General features: G+C 36.7%; 1 protein-coding gene across 3 annotated transcripts in view; it reads right to left on the bottom strand.

Moving 5' to 3' along the window:
- Mbd5 (methyl-CpG binding domain protein 5) overlaps positions 1-14,182 on the bottom strand; it is a 334,829-nt gene that overhangs the window by 199,276 nt on the left and 121,371 nt on the right. For all 3 annotated transcript variants that reach the window (XM_029536364.1, XM_021192375.2, XM_029536363.1), the window contains exon 3: positions 8,417-8,482. The gene's annotated coding sequence lies outside the window, so the exon portion shown is untranslated. The remainder of the gene's footprint in view (positions 1-8,416; positions 8,483-14,182) is intronic.

Here is a 14,182-nt window from a genome sequence, read left to right as displayed (position 1 = left end):
AAAAAAAAAAAAAAAAAGAAAGTCAACAACACTGACAAACCCTTAGTCAACTTAATTAAAAGGAGACAGAAGACCCCTCACCCCCGTCACACACACACACACACACACACACACACACACAGAAATTACAGATGAAAAGGGAAGGGGGAAGAGGCAGTCGGATTTCTGTGTTCAATGCCAGCATGTTCTCTTATACAACAAGTTTCAGAACAGTTAGGATCACACAGAGGAGAGAGAGAGAGAGAGAGAGAGAGAGAGAGAGAGAGAGAGAGAGAGAGAGAGAGAGAGAGATGGATTCAGTGCAGAATCCAATTAGTTCTTCAAAGAACTGATACAAATGTTCCAAAAATTATTCCACAAAATAAAACCTGAAAGAGCGCCTCAAAAATCTTTTAATGATTAGTGGCTACTAATACTCCAATAACAATACCAAACAAAGACCAAATAAAGAAAATTACAAAATATAGGTGATAAACTCTTAATAAAATACTTGCAAATCAAATCCAAGAACGCATCAAAAAGAGCATCCACTATGATCAAGTAGGGTTCATCCCAGTGATGTAGACAGATTTCAACATTTGTACATCTACACACAAAGTAGATTGAAAAGTAAAACTACATGATAATCACATTAACTGCAGAAAAGGCCTTTGACAAAATGCAAAAAGGCTTCAGGACAATAGCTATGAAGAGATTGGATATACAAAGACATAGATAGCATGGCACACTAAAGGCAATTTACAGCAATCATTTGTGTAAAACAGATTGGGGATAGAATTTCACCAATTATATACCTGATAGAGTGTGACTATCTAGAATTTATAAAGTAGTAAAAAATGACATGAAAAAATGCAATTAAAAATGAGTTATAGAAGGAAACAGAGTTCTCAAAAGATGAAACACAACTAGTGGAGAAAAAGGATGGTCAACATGCAAATCAGAACTACAGTAGATTTCATTTCCCCAAAATCAACAAATGACAGCTGAAACTGGCACATAGTAGGCATAACATTCACCTTCTTTTTACTTTAACAGACAGTACACAGAAGATATACTTAAAAGATATTCTTTTTTTTTTTTTTTTTACAAATGGTTTGTATATCAAAAAGTAACAAATGGAGTTACTTATTTTTATAGTCTGGTAACTAGGATACATCATCTCCATTGAAAATATTACATAAAATTGCCATACACAATAATTTTATTAATTAAAATTCTACTTAGAACGTATCATAATCAAACATGAAGAAAACAAACAGTGAACATTTTTATTCATCAGGTATCACTCATTCTTAATCTTGCACATTTAATATAGTTATTATTCAAGGTATCCTTATGGAATATATTCTGAATCATTTCTATCTTGCAAATTAAGATAGCAATGAAAAGAGATGAAAATAACACCAAAAGTTGAAATGTTTAAGTTGTAAGGCCAGGATGTAAACCAGGCAATTACTCTCCAAGACTTATAACATTAATTTTTAAAGTTACATTTGTGTTGGATTACATCAACATTTAAACAATAAAAATTTAGACAAAAACATCCATCAGTTACTCATGTTGTAGAACAGACAAAACTGGTCAAACTGAGCAGAAAATCTCCAGGATGGTAGTTGGAGAGGAAAAAAGCAGGCAGAGACAGATTAGACTTGAAGACATCTGAGTGACCTATCTGCCAGAGGTGTTTTATAATTTAATATATAAAATAGTTTGAGAATTTCATACTAGCAATATATTTACATCATTTCTATCCCTTCCTCTCTCCCCCAGCTCCTCTGTGACTCTCTTAAAATACTGACTTCTTGCTTGTTATATATAAATACACACACACACACACACACACACACACACACACACACACACACACACAAATTAAGAGTATGTCTGCTTTTCCTGCATGTTTAGTTGTGTACTAGTTATGTACCTTGTACACACTGAGGTCAGAAGAGGTTGTTCGATCCCAAGGAACTGGAGTTACAGACAGTAGTGAACCTTCATGTGGGTTCTGGAAATTATTGTTCTCTACAAGAGCAACAAGTACTCTTAACTGATGATCTATCTCTTCAGCTCTACATATCTGTGTTTAAATGTGCAACTTATAAGGAACATTTAGTATTGCTCATATGTAACTGTGCTAAGAGGGGAGTGCCTACAAAGGGTTAACAGAAGTTGCTGAGCTCCAAACATGCACTGAGCTTGTGCCAACCCATCCTCATTCCAGCATATCCAGCATAGCGCTATTCACCTCCACTAAATAAACAACTTCAACCAATGTGAAACTTGAGAAACTCTGAAGCTTTACATATTGAAACAGAAGGAGAAACAACTCATCAGTGTAGAGCTAATGGCAGCACTGAATTACGAAAGGAAAGGTAAAAGGAGTTACTGAAATGGACAATAATGGTCTAACCTCATAAGGACAGCACAGGAAAAGTGATTTTATGGAGGCATCACTTCTATGGATCTGTGGTACTGGCTATCAGTCATGACATTTCCAGGAATGAAACACATAAGAAGCCTATTATATTTTTGTTTGATCTGTGAAAGTAGAAAAAAAAAGTCTTGAACAGATGAAAGGTTACCTTGGACAGTAGCAAGGAATCTTGGGCCATGAGCTAATTTCCAGCTTTGAGCCTCATCACTCTGTGAATGAAAATATTGCCCCTCCCTGCCAAGGAAGGACTGTGCTAAAATACCTGAGTTTTACTGTGCTAAAATACCTGAGTTTTACTGTTAGCCTTTCTCCCATCATTCCCCCAGAGACTCATAGGCTTTTACAAGAAATAATTATACATTGCAAAAACAATCAGATTTTCTGGTGTCTATTAGAGACTGGGTTTGACTGACAGTGATTCCAAGAGACTCCTAGATGCATTGCAGCCCTTCAGGTAAAACAGAATCTTATGGAAGCCAGGTATTCAATGAATTTTTGTTGAAGTGGGTCCAGTGGGTCTCTGTACTCATTATGTGGTTATTCCTTCAGTTATTGAATGTATAACTGGGACAGATTCAGATATTGAAAAGCTGATACAAACCTTGTGGAACTATTATGAGCTATTATGGTTGGAAAGACCAAATGGAAGCCATTGGTGTTGGGTCTACCAAGAAAAGCAGTGAACCAAAACCAATAGTGTATCCCTGACAGAATTGCAGAAGTTAATTTCACAGTCAAGGACTTGAAAGATGTAGTGGTAACCCATGACATGTTCGTTCAGTTCTCTTATCTGGCCGGTGCAAAAGATAGAAGGATTATGTAGGATGAGAGTTGACTATTAAAAAAAATTAATGAAATAATGATTCATATTGCAGCTGCACCCTTATATGAGAAGATCAACATATGTCATGGCACAAGTAGTCAGCTATTGATCTAGGAAATGCCTTTTCTAGGTATCTATCCATACAGGCCTCTATGAGCCATTTGCTTTCAGTTGAAAAGGCCATCAGTATACATTTAAAGTTTGACCTAAAGGGTATATTAACTCTCTAGCCCTATGTCAAAACTTAGTTCAAAGGGATCTTGTGTTGGGCATTGGGCTATGCAAAGATAGTCTGGTCTCCATTCGAGCTGAACCCCGGGACCCGGTGGTGATAGTTCACCTACATGGGACAGCAGGAGTTCTCTCATGTCTTCTGGAACTCTGGCTCCTGTCGAAGTTACCGCTCCCTCAGCCCCCACAAGAGAAGCATGGTTAGTAGTCATGTAGGCAATGTTCCAAGTTTCTGACCTTCAGACTAAACTCCTCACCAGTTGCCTAGCAACAGTAAAGATAAGGCACACCATAAGAAGGGCTGTTTGGCCCCTCCTCACCCTCATTCCCCTCCCCCCCCCTCTCACTCTCTAGCCTTTCTTCTCTCTCTCTCCCTTTCCCCTTTGTCTCCTCTTGGCCATGGCCGGCCTCTCTCTCTTTTACCTTCTCCCTTCCTCCCTGCCTTTCTACAATAAAGCTCTAAAACCATAGACAGTCTCTGCTCATCAAGGCCCGCTGTTCTTTGATTGTGTGGGAACCTCTCTCCCTCAACCCTCTCTCCCATAATCCTGGGGCGACAGGGTGTTGCCCCTGGGCTCCTGGTTGGGGACTGCCCCTTGTCCACCCCCCCCCCCCGCAAGTGGGATCAGTGTTGATGCCCACCTAAGGCCAAGTGGAAAGCTCCTGGCAGTCCTTCAGCATCCGCCTGCTGAGAGCATAGGAGGAACTCTGGCCAGACATGGGCTATCCTCCCTCCCTCCTCTTTCCCCTGCTCCCTTTAGTTCCCACAATCTTGGTCTCTGTTTCTTCTACAGCATATCAATTGTCCACTATATGGATGCCATTACGTAGGCCGCAGTACCCATTTTGGATTTGTTGGTAGTGTGTAAGTATATCAGAGGATGGGAAATAAATCCAAATTTCAAGGGCCTTCTATGTCAGTGAAGAAGTTCAGTCATGTGTAGCATGACTCAGAGTTCAGTCATGTGTAGCATGCAGATATCCCTTCTATGATAAAGGATAAGTTGTTATCCAGGCCCCTCTCACCATTAAGAACAAAGAACAAAGCTGCTTAACGGTCCTCTTTGGATAGGGATACAGCTCATTTCTCACTTGGGTGTCTTGCCATGTATCCAAATGACTTGGAAAACTGTTAGCTTTAAATAAGTCTTGGAATAAATAGGTCCATAACAGGTCCAGGATATGAAGACTGCTCTGTCCCTTTGACAAAAGATCCAGCAGACCTGATGATACTTGTGTCAGTGACAGAGAGTGTTTGTGACCTTTGTCAAGATGCTCAAGAGGACCTTGGGAGTTTGGAATAGGAATCTACCATCATTTAAGACTGTTATCCTCACCTTTTAGGGACAGCCCTCAGCTTGCTATTGGGCCTCAGTTGAATTTGAATGTCTGATGAGTTACCACTTGATCTGAGCTTCCTACCAAGAATTGGATATCGTCCGACTCATAAAACCATCAAGTACAATGCACAAAGAAGCAATACAATAGCAAATGAAAGTTAAATACACATGACTGGACCGGAGCAGATTTTGAGAGCATGAGTTACATGATGAAATAGCTCAAGAGCCTATGGTTTCTACTTCATTTGTAATGTCACCTGCTTATAGCCTCATGGGCTAAGCTCTATTACCAGTTGGCTGAGAAGGCCTATATTACAAATGGTTCATCATTCTATGCAAGTGCCAATCTGCAGTGGACAGCTGCAGCATTTTAACCTCTTTCTGGGACAACCTTTAAAGCTAATGAGGGGGAAATTTTCATAGTGGGGAGAACTTTGGGCAGTAAAAATGATCATATATTTTGCTTAGGAGAAATGGCCAATTGTGAGACTGTTTAATGATACATGATGTATAACCAAGATTAGCTTGATAGCTACTCTTATAGAATATGATTAGAAAAATTAGTGACGACATTTTGGGAATTATGTGACTACCTCTCAAATTGGTCAAAGGATATGAAGATAATTGTGTCATGTGTAAATGCTCATAAAAATTGACGTCAGAAGAGGAAGAGTTCAATAGTCAAGTAGATAGGATGACCTAGCATGTGGACAGTCCATCTCTTTCCAAGCCACCCATGTCATTGCCCAGTGGACCCATGAAAAAAATGGCCATGGTAGCAGAGACAGAGGTTATTCATGGGCTCAACAATATCGATTTCCACTCACCAAGGCTGACCTGGCTTCAGCTGCTGCTGAGTGCTGATCTGTCAACAGCAGAGACCAACTACGAGTTCCTGATATGGCACCATTCCCCAGGATGACTACCCAGGGACCTAGTGGACTACATCAGACTGGAAAGGACAATGCTTTGTTCTTATTGGAGTAGACACATTTTTTTTTTTCCCAAATCTCAGCTTGTAAGCCATTCTAATAAATCTTTTATACACACCCTACATATATACACATACATTTCATTCTATCAGTTCTGCTCCTCTAAAGAACCCTCCTAATACACATTAGTATCATATTTTGATCATTTCTACCATGTTTCCTCGATGTTCTCTTCAATTCACGTTTGAACATCTTGTTTAAATATTTTTAAATATATGTACATATGTATACATGCAAATGAAATTTATTATTTTATGTATATGAGTGTTTTACTGGTATGTATGTATGTATGTGTATATTTGTTCCTGGTGTCCATGGAGGTACAATAGGGTGTCACATTCCCCTGGAACTGGAGTAATAAAGAGTAGTGAACATTCATGTGGATGGTAGCATCTGAATCTAGGTCCTTTTAAGAGCAACAAATGTTTTTCAGTGCTGAGCCATCTTCCCAACCTGACATATGTATATACAAATATATAACCCACCAAGTATATTATTAGTTTTGTTCATATGTAGAAGTATTCAGGGCTTACCATTGGGGATTGTCTAATTCTCTCAACAACTGATTGCCTACTGATTGCCTATAGTTCTTCATCTAGGTGGGAGCCTGTGAAATTCCCCTCTCACTGGCATTCTGACTTGCTATCAGATCTTTCACACAGTTTTTTAATTTATAGATCTATTATTGGCTTTTCAGAAAACTTAATAAAGAATGAAAAATTCATCAGAAATTCAAGTCCTGGAGATGGGCTGGGTATCTCTCTTTGTGAATTTTTGTTTCGTTGTTGTTGTTGTTTTCAGTTTGCAAATAGGCCTTTAGCTAACAGTGAACAGGCTCTTGCTGAGCCCTTCACAGATCAAAAGAATGTGCCTATCTCTGACTTACATCTGCTTACATCTAGACTTCCAGTCTTTTCCTCTAAAGCTCTGAGTGCTCTGTAACCATTTCTGGCTACAAATGACTGCTGGGTGTGGTCAAATACATTCCATTTCAATGTTTGCAGAGTTTTTAGGTTATTCCTAATACTTTCATTTAACATTTTATTATATCTTATTTTAGTATCAAGGTGGCTGATAAATATTTTATTAGTTTTGTGGTACACTAAGTTCCTTGAATTTTAGTTTTTATTAACTTAGAATATTATTCTATATTATTTTTATTGCTTTCATTTTTTTTTAGCATGTTAAATGCCCCTAAACAGTCATACATGAGCATTTCATATTAAGGTTTGCTTTAGTTTAGCCCACAGGTATATGTATGTAAATTTAAACTTAAGAAAAACTAAAATGTATTATTATTTTCACTGTTAAGACTTATCACTTATATTGATTTTAGTATTATAAATTATGTTAGAATTGTAATCATATATTGAGTATGTTAGATGCTTTAGTTAGTCACACACTTTTGCTAATTTTTACTGGTATTTGTTAGCCAACAAGAAATGGAAAAGGACCTATTTTAAAAAATTTTTTTTTCATAATAAAATACTCTTATATATATATATATGTAATATTGTAGTTGGGGTTCCTCCAGAAGCTGACTACTTCATTATATTATAATCTTAAAAACAAAAGAGAAAAATTTTAAAGACAAAAAGCAAAATAAAAAGCCCATTGATTATGCCTATGCAGATTTTCCCCAAAGAGCAAATAAAAGCATGAAAGTAAACTGAACAGCATAAACTTAAAAAAAAAAAAAGAAAGAATAAGGAACTATAACTTGTTTAGGACTTTGATTGTCACTACAGAGAAGTTAAGAACATGAGAAGGAAGCATGGGCAGACGATAAAAGGCCTAGAAGAACCAGCTATCACAGAGCCACCTGAAGCCTAACTGCATGAGGGGAACACATGTGGTACAAGACACAAGCTGTGCAGCACCTGCTTATTATGCTGAAACAGGACAATGTTTGCTTGTGGTCTTGTTTCAGTGGATTCTATCAGGTCAAATGCCAATCTTAGAGCTTAGATGTAGGAACTGGCCATTGGAAGAATAGTGTATACAAAACAAGAGTTTCGTAGATGATACAGTCAGAGGATTCACACCATTTATTATCTTAGAAAAATCAAAAGCATTCATAATCACTATGGTGATAATTAGTTCAAAAACTAAGTTTTATCTGGAAGCTAAGGTATACTAAAAATTGCTATTTTTAATTAATGTTTCTTACTATGAAAATGCTTTAGTACAGATGTTTGCTTATAGCTACATATTAGGAATAAGGCTTGGACTACATATATCCTTGATAATTACATTAATAAAGAAATATATCTGAATGACTATCATTTACATTTATAGTACGTTATCAATTTCAATGACAAAGCTATTCTCTAAAAGGAGTATCTTTGAAAATAAATCAAGTTAGAAAAGGAAGAGAAATAGACATAGTGTCATGTCTATTTCTATGAGCTATAGAAATATCTCAGTAGTTAAGAGAATTTCCTGTAAGACCCAGATTCCGTTCCAGCCCCCACACAACTGTCCACTCCTGATCTCCAGGGGCACCAGGCACATGCGGGGTACACAGATAGACATGCATGGAAGTCATCATACACACTGAAAACAATCTTAAAGGAAACTACTCAAGCACTCTTACCCAAAGTTGTTCTCCTTTTCTCTTCTGTTTTTAATTCCTCTGAAAACTACACACATTCAAAAGCATCTGTAGGATAAAGTCAGGTTTGCCATCAGTCTTATTTTAATTTGCACTATCTTCATGCTAATTTAACAAAAATTATGTTGCTCTTCATTAATCACAAAGTTTTAAGTATGATAAATCCTAGTGTTCCAAGAAACCATGAGTGTAGAGTTTGATGGTTAGAAGAGAAATCAGTTGAAGGAAGTTCTAGTCTTTAAATATCTGACTGAAAATGAAGGACAAAAAAGAGATTAACGGGTTTGTAAAAAACTAGTTAAGATAAAATTTAGGACCACACATAACTAGAGATTACAGCTCACAAATTTAAAAATGTTTAATTATCTTAAGAATAAGAATCCTTTGTAGTGGAAAACACAATAAAATAATCCTATTTATATAACACAGCTAGTACAGAGAAATGTCTTTTATTTCCCATTTGAGAGGCTGGGAGACAAGCTCCCCTTGGTAAGAATGTTTTCTACCGGTAATGAGGCAACATGGACACTCAGAATGAATAATCCTGCCTCTTCAAAGCTCCAGTCGCTTTCGATATTCATTAGGTATTTGGATATTCATTGGCTTTGCCAATCAGATGGTGACAATTTAGAATTCTTTAACTCACTTTTTTTTTAAAGATTTATTTATTTTATGTATATGGGTACACTGTCTCTATCGTCAGATATACCAAAAGATCCCACTATGGAGGGTTGTGCGACACCATGTGGTTGCTGGGATTTGAACTCAGGAACTCTAGAAGAGCAGTCAGTGCTCTTAATCACTGAGCCAACTCTCCAGCCCCAACTCATACTTTTAATATATAGGATCAACTTTAATAGTTTAGTCACTAATTTTTCAGGAATGAATATAAAAATATTTTATCCAATCTAGTAGCAGATAAAATGTATTAAATTCAAATTCTACATACACCATTATAAACCGATGTTCCCTAGTCCTCAGATGTCACTTAATCACCACTAAATATAAGGCTATAGGTATCATCTCATTATTGCTAAGCGAGAGAAGTGACACTAAAATTGAACCTCAGCCTGAAGTTACCCTCCCTGCCTTCCCAAACAGCTTTTTGGCTTATTCAGAAAATGGATCTCAGTTGCGTTGAATACTGATCACATTACATTTTTAAATTACTTACTTGTTTTATTTAAAAATGACTGAGGCAGCTAAGAAAATCCCAGTACTATATGTTAAAATCGAAATAAATGAGAACATTATAACAAAGGAAAATGATGAGTGACAAAAGTTTAAGATTAAGAAATTAAGAGTTATGGGAAATATTTTATTACAAAACAGAAACACCACAAAGGACCTATAACATTCTAAGAAGTGAATTCCTTCTGAAGTTCTCTGCTCTGTGGGCTGTTCTTTCCTGAGACATAGATGCTAACAATGGCACTAAGGCTGCCAATGCTTCCTTCCTGACGATAACCAGGGCTATGTTGTCTCCAAGGACCGTGTTCCTAGAAACCCAGTTCCACTTACTACACGGTTTCTATAAACAGATATATATTCTCAATTCCAAAAAGCAAATTATTAAAGAAAAAAAATCTATGAATGATTAATCCCAAAATTTAATTCCCCTTAATATAGTTTAATTACTAAGAACTACAGCAAAAACCTATCCACACAACTAGATGTTTCTAGTTACAGTATATGTATATTCCACCAAAAATTCAATTTAAGTTGAAGCACACTTCAGTAAATAAAACAATTACACAATGTTAATCATATTATATATGAATTATGAAAAAATACATTAAAATATCAAACCACACAAGTATCAATCCTTCCCTAAACAATATCTCTATGACCTGTTTTGTCTTTTTATTTGATCAAGATTGCATTGATTATATTTGTATTGATTAATCTGAGTTTAAATCAACTGTCTAGCTGGAAAGAAGCAAAATGTAGCAACATGGCAAAAGAATAGTGCAAATTCTAACAAGATTTACTCCAATTTAAGCTTTTATCCTACATGTGCTTTTTAATCTTGTGAAGAAAGTGGCTACATAAAAGCATAGCGCGAATGGCCTGAGGCGCAGTGTATATGTTGGGTTTTCTCATACTTACATTTATATGTCTTGCTGGGAGTGGTGGTGTGCAACTATAGTCCTGGCCCTTGGGAAACTGAGGTAGGAACATCCCTTGAGCCCAGGAATTTACTATTTGGCAAGACAAAAATATCCTCTCAATAAACACACAGATAGCATCTAAACTGACTGACACTGTTGAAGGCAAGCCAAGGAAAAGAACTCTAGTCCCAACGTGCTGTCTGAATGGCATATTCTGTATGAGTACATTTTGCTTTGTGTGTGTGTGCGCGCACATGTGTGTGATGTGTATTTTAATAACAATGGAATTCATACATTTCAATTCCTCAACATACAGTGTGAAATGTATGAGAGAAGAAAATTATAGAGAAAAAAGTACTATAAGATCCCCTATACCTGCTTATTGGTCACATTTCTTCACTCATCTGATTAAGATACAAAGATCTAACATTGCATATGTTTTCAAACAGAATAAAGGAAATAAATGAAACCTAACATTATGACCAAAATTTATCTCAGAAGATTTAACAAATGCTCATTTATCAGATTTTTTTTTTTTTAATTGGGGCTGGAGAGATGGCTCAGTGGGTAAGAGCACTGGTTGCTCTTGGAGAGGACCTTTCAGGCCAAGAGGTGGATCTGACTTCCAGATCTCTGTGCAGTTTTCCTGCAAGAAGAGAGCTTGTCTGCAGAGAGTGCTCTGACCACTGGGACACAGGAAAGAGTTGGACTCCCAGGAGTGCTGTCAGAGGCTAAAAGAATCACAGGAGGATCAAGCTCCAGCCAGAGAAAGCTAGAACATCTAACACCAGAGATTACCAGATGGCAAAAGAAAAATATAAGAATCTTACTAACACAAACCAAGATCACTCGGCATCATCAGAACCCAGTATGCCCACCAAAGTCAGTCCTGGATACCCCAACACACCAGAAAATGAAAGTAGAAACAATAATGAAAATCCAAAGGGAGACAACTATGGAGATAGAAATCTTAGGAAAGAAATCAGGAACCATAGATACGAGCATCAGCAACAGAATACAAGAGATGGAAGAGAGAATCAGAAGATGCCATAGAAAACATGGACACAACAATCAAAGAAAATGCAAAATACAAAAAGATCCTAATTCAAAACATCCAGGAAATCCAGGAGAAAATGAGAAGATCAACCTAAGGATAATAGGTATAGATGATAATGAAGATTTTCAAATTAAAGGGCCAGTAAATATCAACAAAATTATAGAAGAAAACTTCCCTAACCTAAAGAAAGAGATGGCCATGAACATACAAGAAGCCTACAGAACTCCAATAGAAGGACCAGAAAAGAAATTCCTTCCAGCACAAATAATCAGAACAACAAATGCACTAAATAAAGATAGAATATTAAAAGCAGTAAGTTAAAAAGGTCAAGTAACATATAAAGGCAGACTTATTAGAATTACACCAGACTTCTCATGAGAGACTATGAAAGCCAGAAGATCCCGGACAGATGTCATACAGACCCTAAGAGAACAAAAAGGCCAGCCCAGGCTACTATACCCAGCGAAACAATCAATTACTCTTTGGAGAAACCAAAGTAGTCCATGACAAAACAAAATTCACACAATATCTTTCTATGAATTCAGCCCTTCAAAGGATAATAAAGGAGGGAAATTATGCCCTAGAAAAAGCAAGAAGTAATTCTTCAACAAATCTAAAAGAAGACAGCCTGAAGAACAGAATCCCAACTCTAACAACAAAAACAGGAAGCAACAATTACTTTTCCTTAATATCTCTTAATATCAATGGACTCAATTCCTCACCAAAAAGACATAGACTAACAGAGTGGCTACATAAACAGGACCCAACATTTTGCTGAACACAGGAAACCCACCTCAGGGTCAAAGACATACACTACCTTAGAGGAAAAGGCTAGAAAACAATTTTCCAAGCAAACGGTCTGAAGAAACAAGCTGGAGTAGCCATTTTAATATCAAATAAAATCAACTTCCAAACCAAAGTTATCAAAAAAAAAAAAAAAAAAAAAAAGACAAGGAGGGCCACTTCATACTCATTAAAGGTATAATCTTCCAAGATGAACTCTCAATTCTGAATATCTATGCTCCAAATGTAAGGGCATCCACATTTATTAAAGAAACTCTAGTAAAGCTCAAAACACACAATGCACCTCACACAATAGTGGGAGACTTCAACAACCCACACTCATCAATGGACAGATCCTTGAAACAGAAACTAAACAGAGACACAGAGGTGGACTCTACAAATTCCTTCTCCCCACTGTGAGGCATTTCATCTAAGGTCTCTCCTTTGAGTTCTAAGAGTCGCTCAGCTCCCAGGTCTCTGGTTCATCATAGAGAAGTTATGAAGCAAATGGATTTAACAGATATATACAGAACATTTTTATCCTAAAAATAAAAGGATATACCTTCTTCTCAGCACCTCATGGTACCTTCTCCAAAATCGACCATATAACTGGTCACAAAACAGGTCTCAACAGATACAAAAATATTGAAATTATCCATGCATCCTATCAGATCACCACGGCCTAAGGCTGATCCTCAATAACAACATAAATAATAGAAAGCNAACATTCACGTGGAAGTTGAACAACACTCTACTCAATGATAACTTGGTCAAGGAAGAAATACAGAGATTAAAGACTTTTTAGAGTTTAATGATAACGAAGTCACAATATACACAAATTTATGGGACACAATGAAAGCATTCCTAAGAGGTAAACTCATAGCTCTGAGTGCAGCCAAAAAGAAACTAGAGAGAGAATACACTAGCAGCTTGACAGCACACCTGAAAGCTCTAGAACAAAAGGAAGCAAATTCACCCAAGAGGAGTAAATAGCAGAAAATTATCAAACTTAGGGGTAAAATAATCCAAATGGAAACAAAAAGAACTATACAAAGAATCAACCAAACCAGGAGCTGNTTCTTTGAGAAAATCAATAAGATAGATAAGCCCTTAGCCAGACTAACTAGATGGCACAAAGACAGTATACTAATTAACAAAATCAGAAATGAAAATGGAGACATAACAGAACCTGATGAAATCCAAAACATCACCAGATCCTACTACAAAAGGCTATACTCAACAAAACTGGAAAAACTGGATGAAATGGACAATTTCNTAGACAGATACCAGATACCAAAGTTAAATCAGGATCAGATTAACAATCTAAACAGTCCGACTTCCCCTAAAGAAATAGAAGTCATTAATAGTCTCCCAAGCAAAAAAAGCCTATGACCAGATGGGTTTAGTGTAGAGTTCTATCAGACCTTCAAAGAAGACCCAATTCCTATTCTCCTAAAACTATTCCACAAAATAGAAACAGAAGGTATTCTACCAAATTTATTCTATGAAGCCACCATTACTCTGATACCTAGAAAGACCCAACAACAAAAACCCAACAAAGAAAGATTCAATTTCCCGTATGAATACTGAAGCAAAAATAATAAAATCCTCGCAAACCGAATCCAAGAACACATCAAAATGATCATCCATCATGACCAAGTAGGATTCATCCCAGGGATGCAGGGATGGTTTAACATTCAGAAATCATCAATGCAATCCACTATATAAACAAACTAAAGACAAAAACCACATGATCATCTCATTAGATGCTGAGAAAGAATTTGATAAAATTCAACA

This window comes from Mus pahari, chromosome 3 (genome assembly GCF_900095145.1).
Source record: "Mus pahari chromosome 3, PAHARI_EIJ_v1.1, whole genome shotgun sequence".
In the NCBI taxonomy this organism is placed as follows: domain Eukaryota; kingdom Metazoa; phylum Chordata; class Mammalia; order Rodentia; family Muridae; genus Mus; species Mus pahari.
This window is presented reverse-complemented; position numbering and strand designations above follow the sequence as displayed.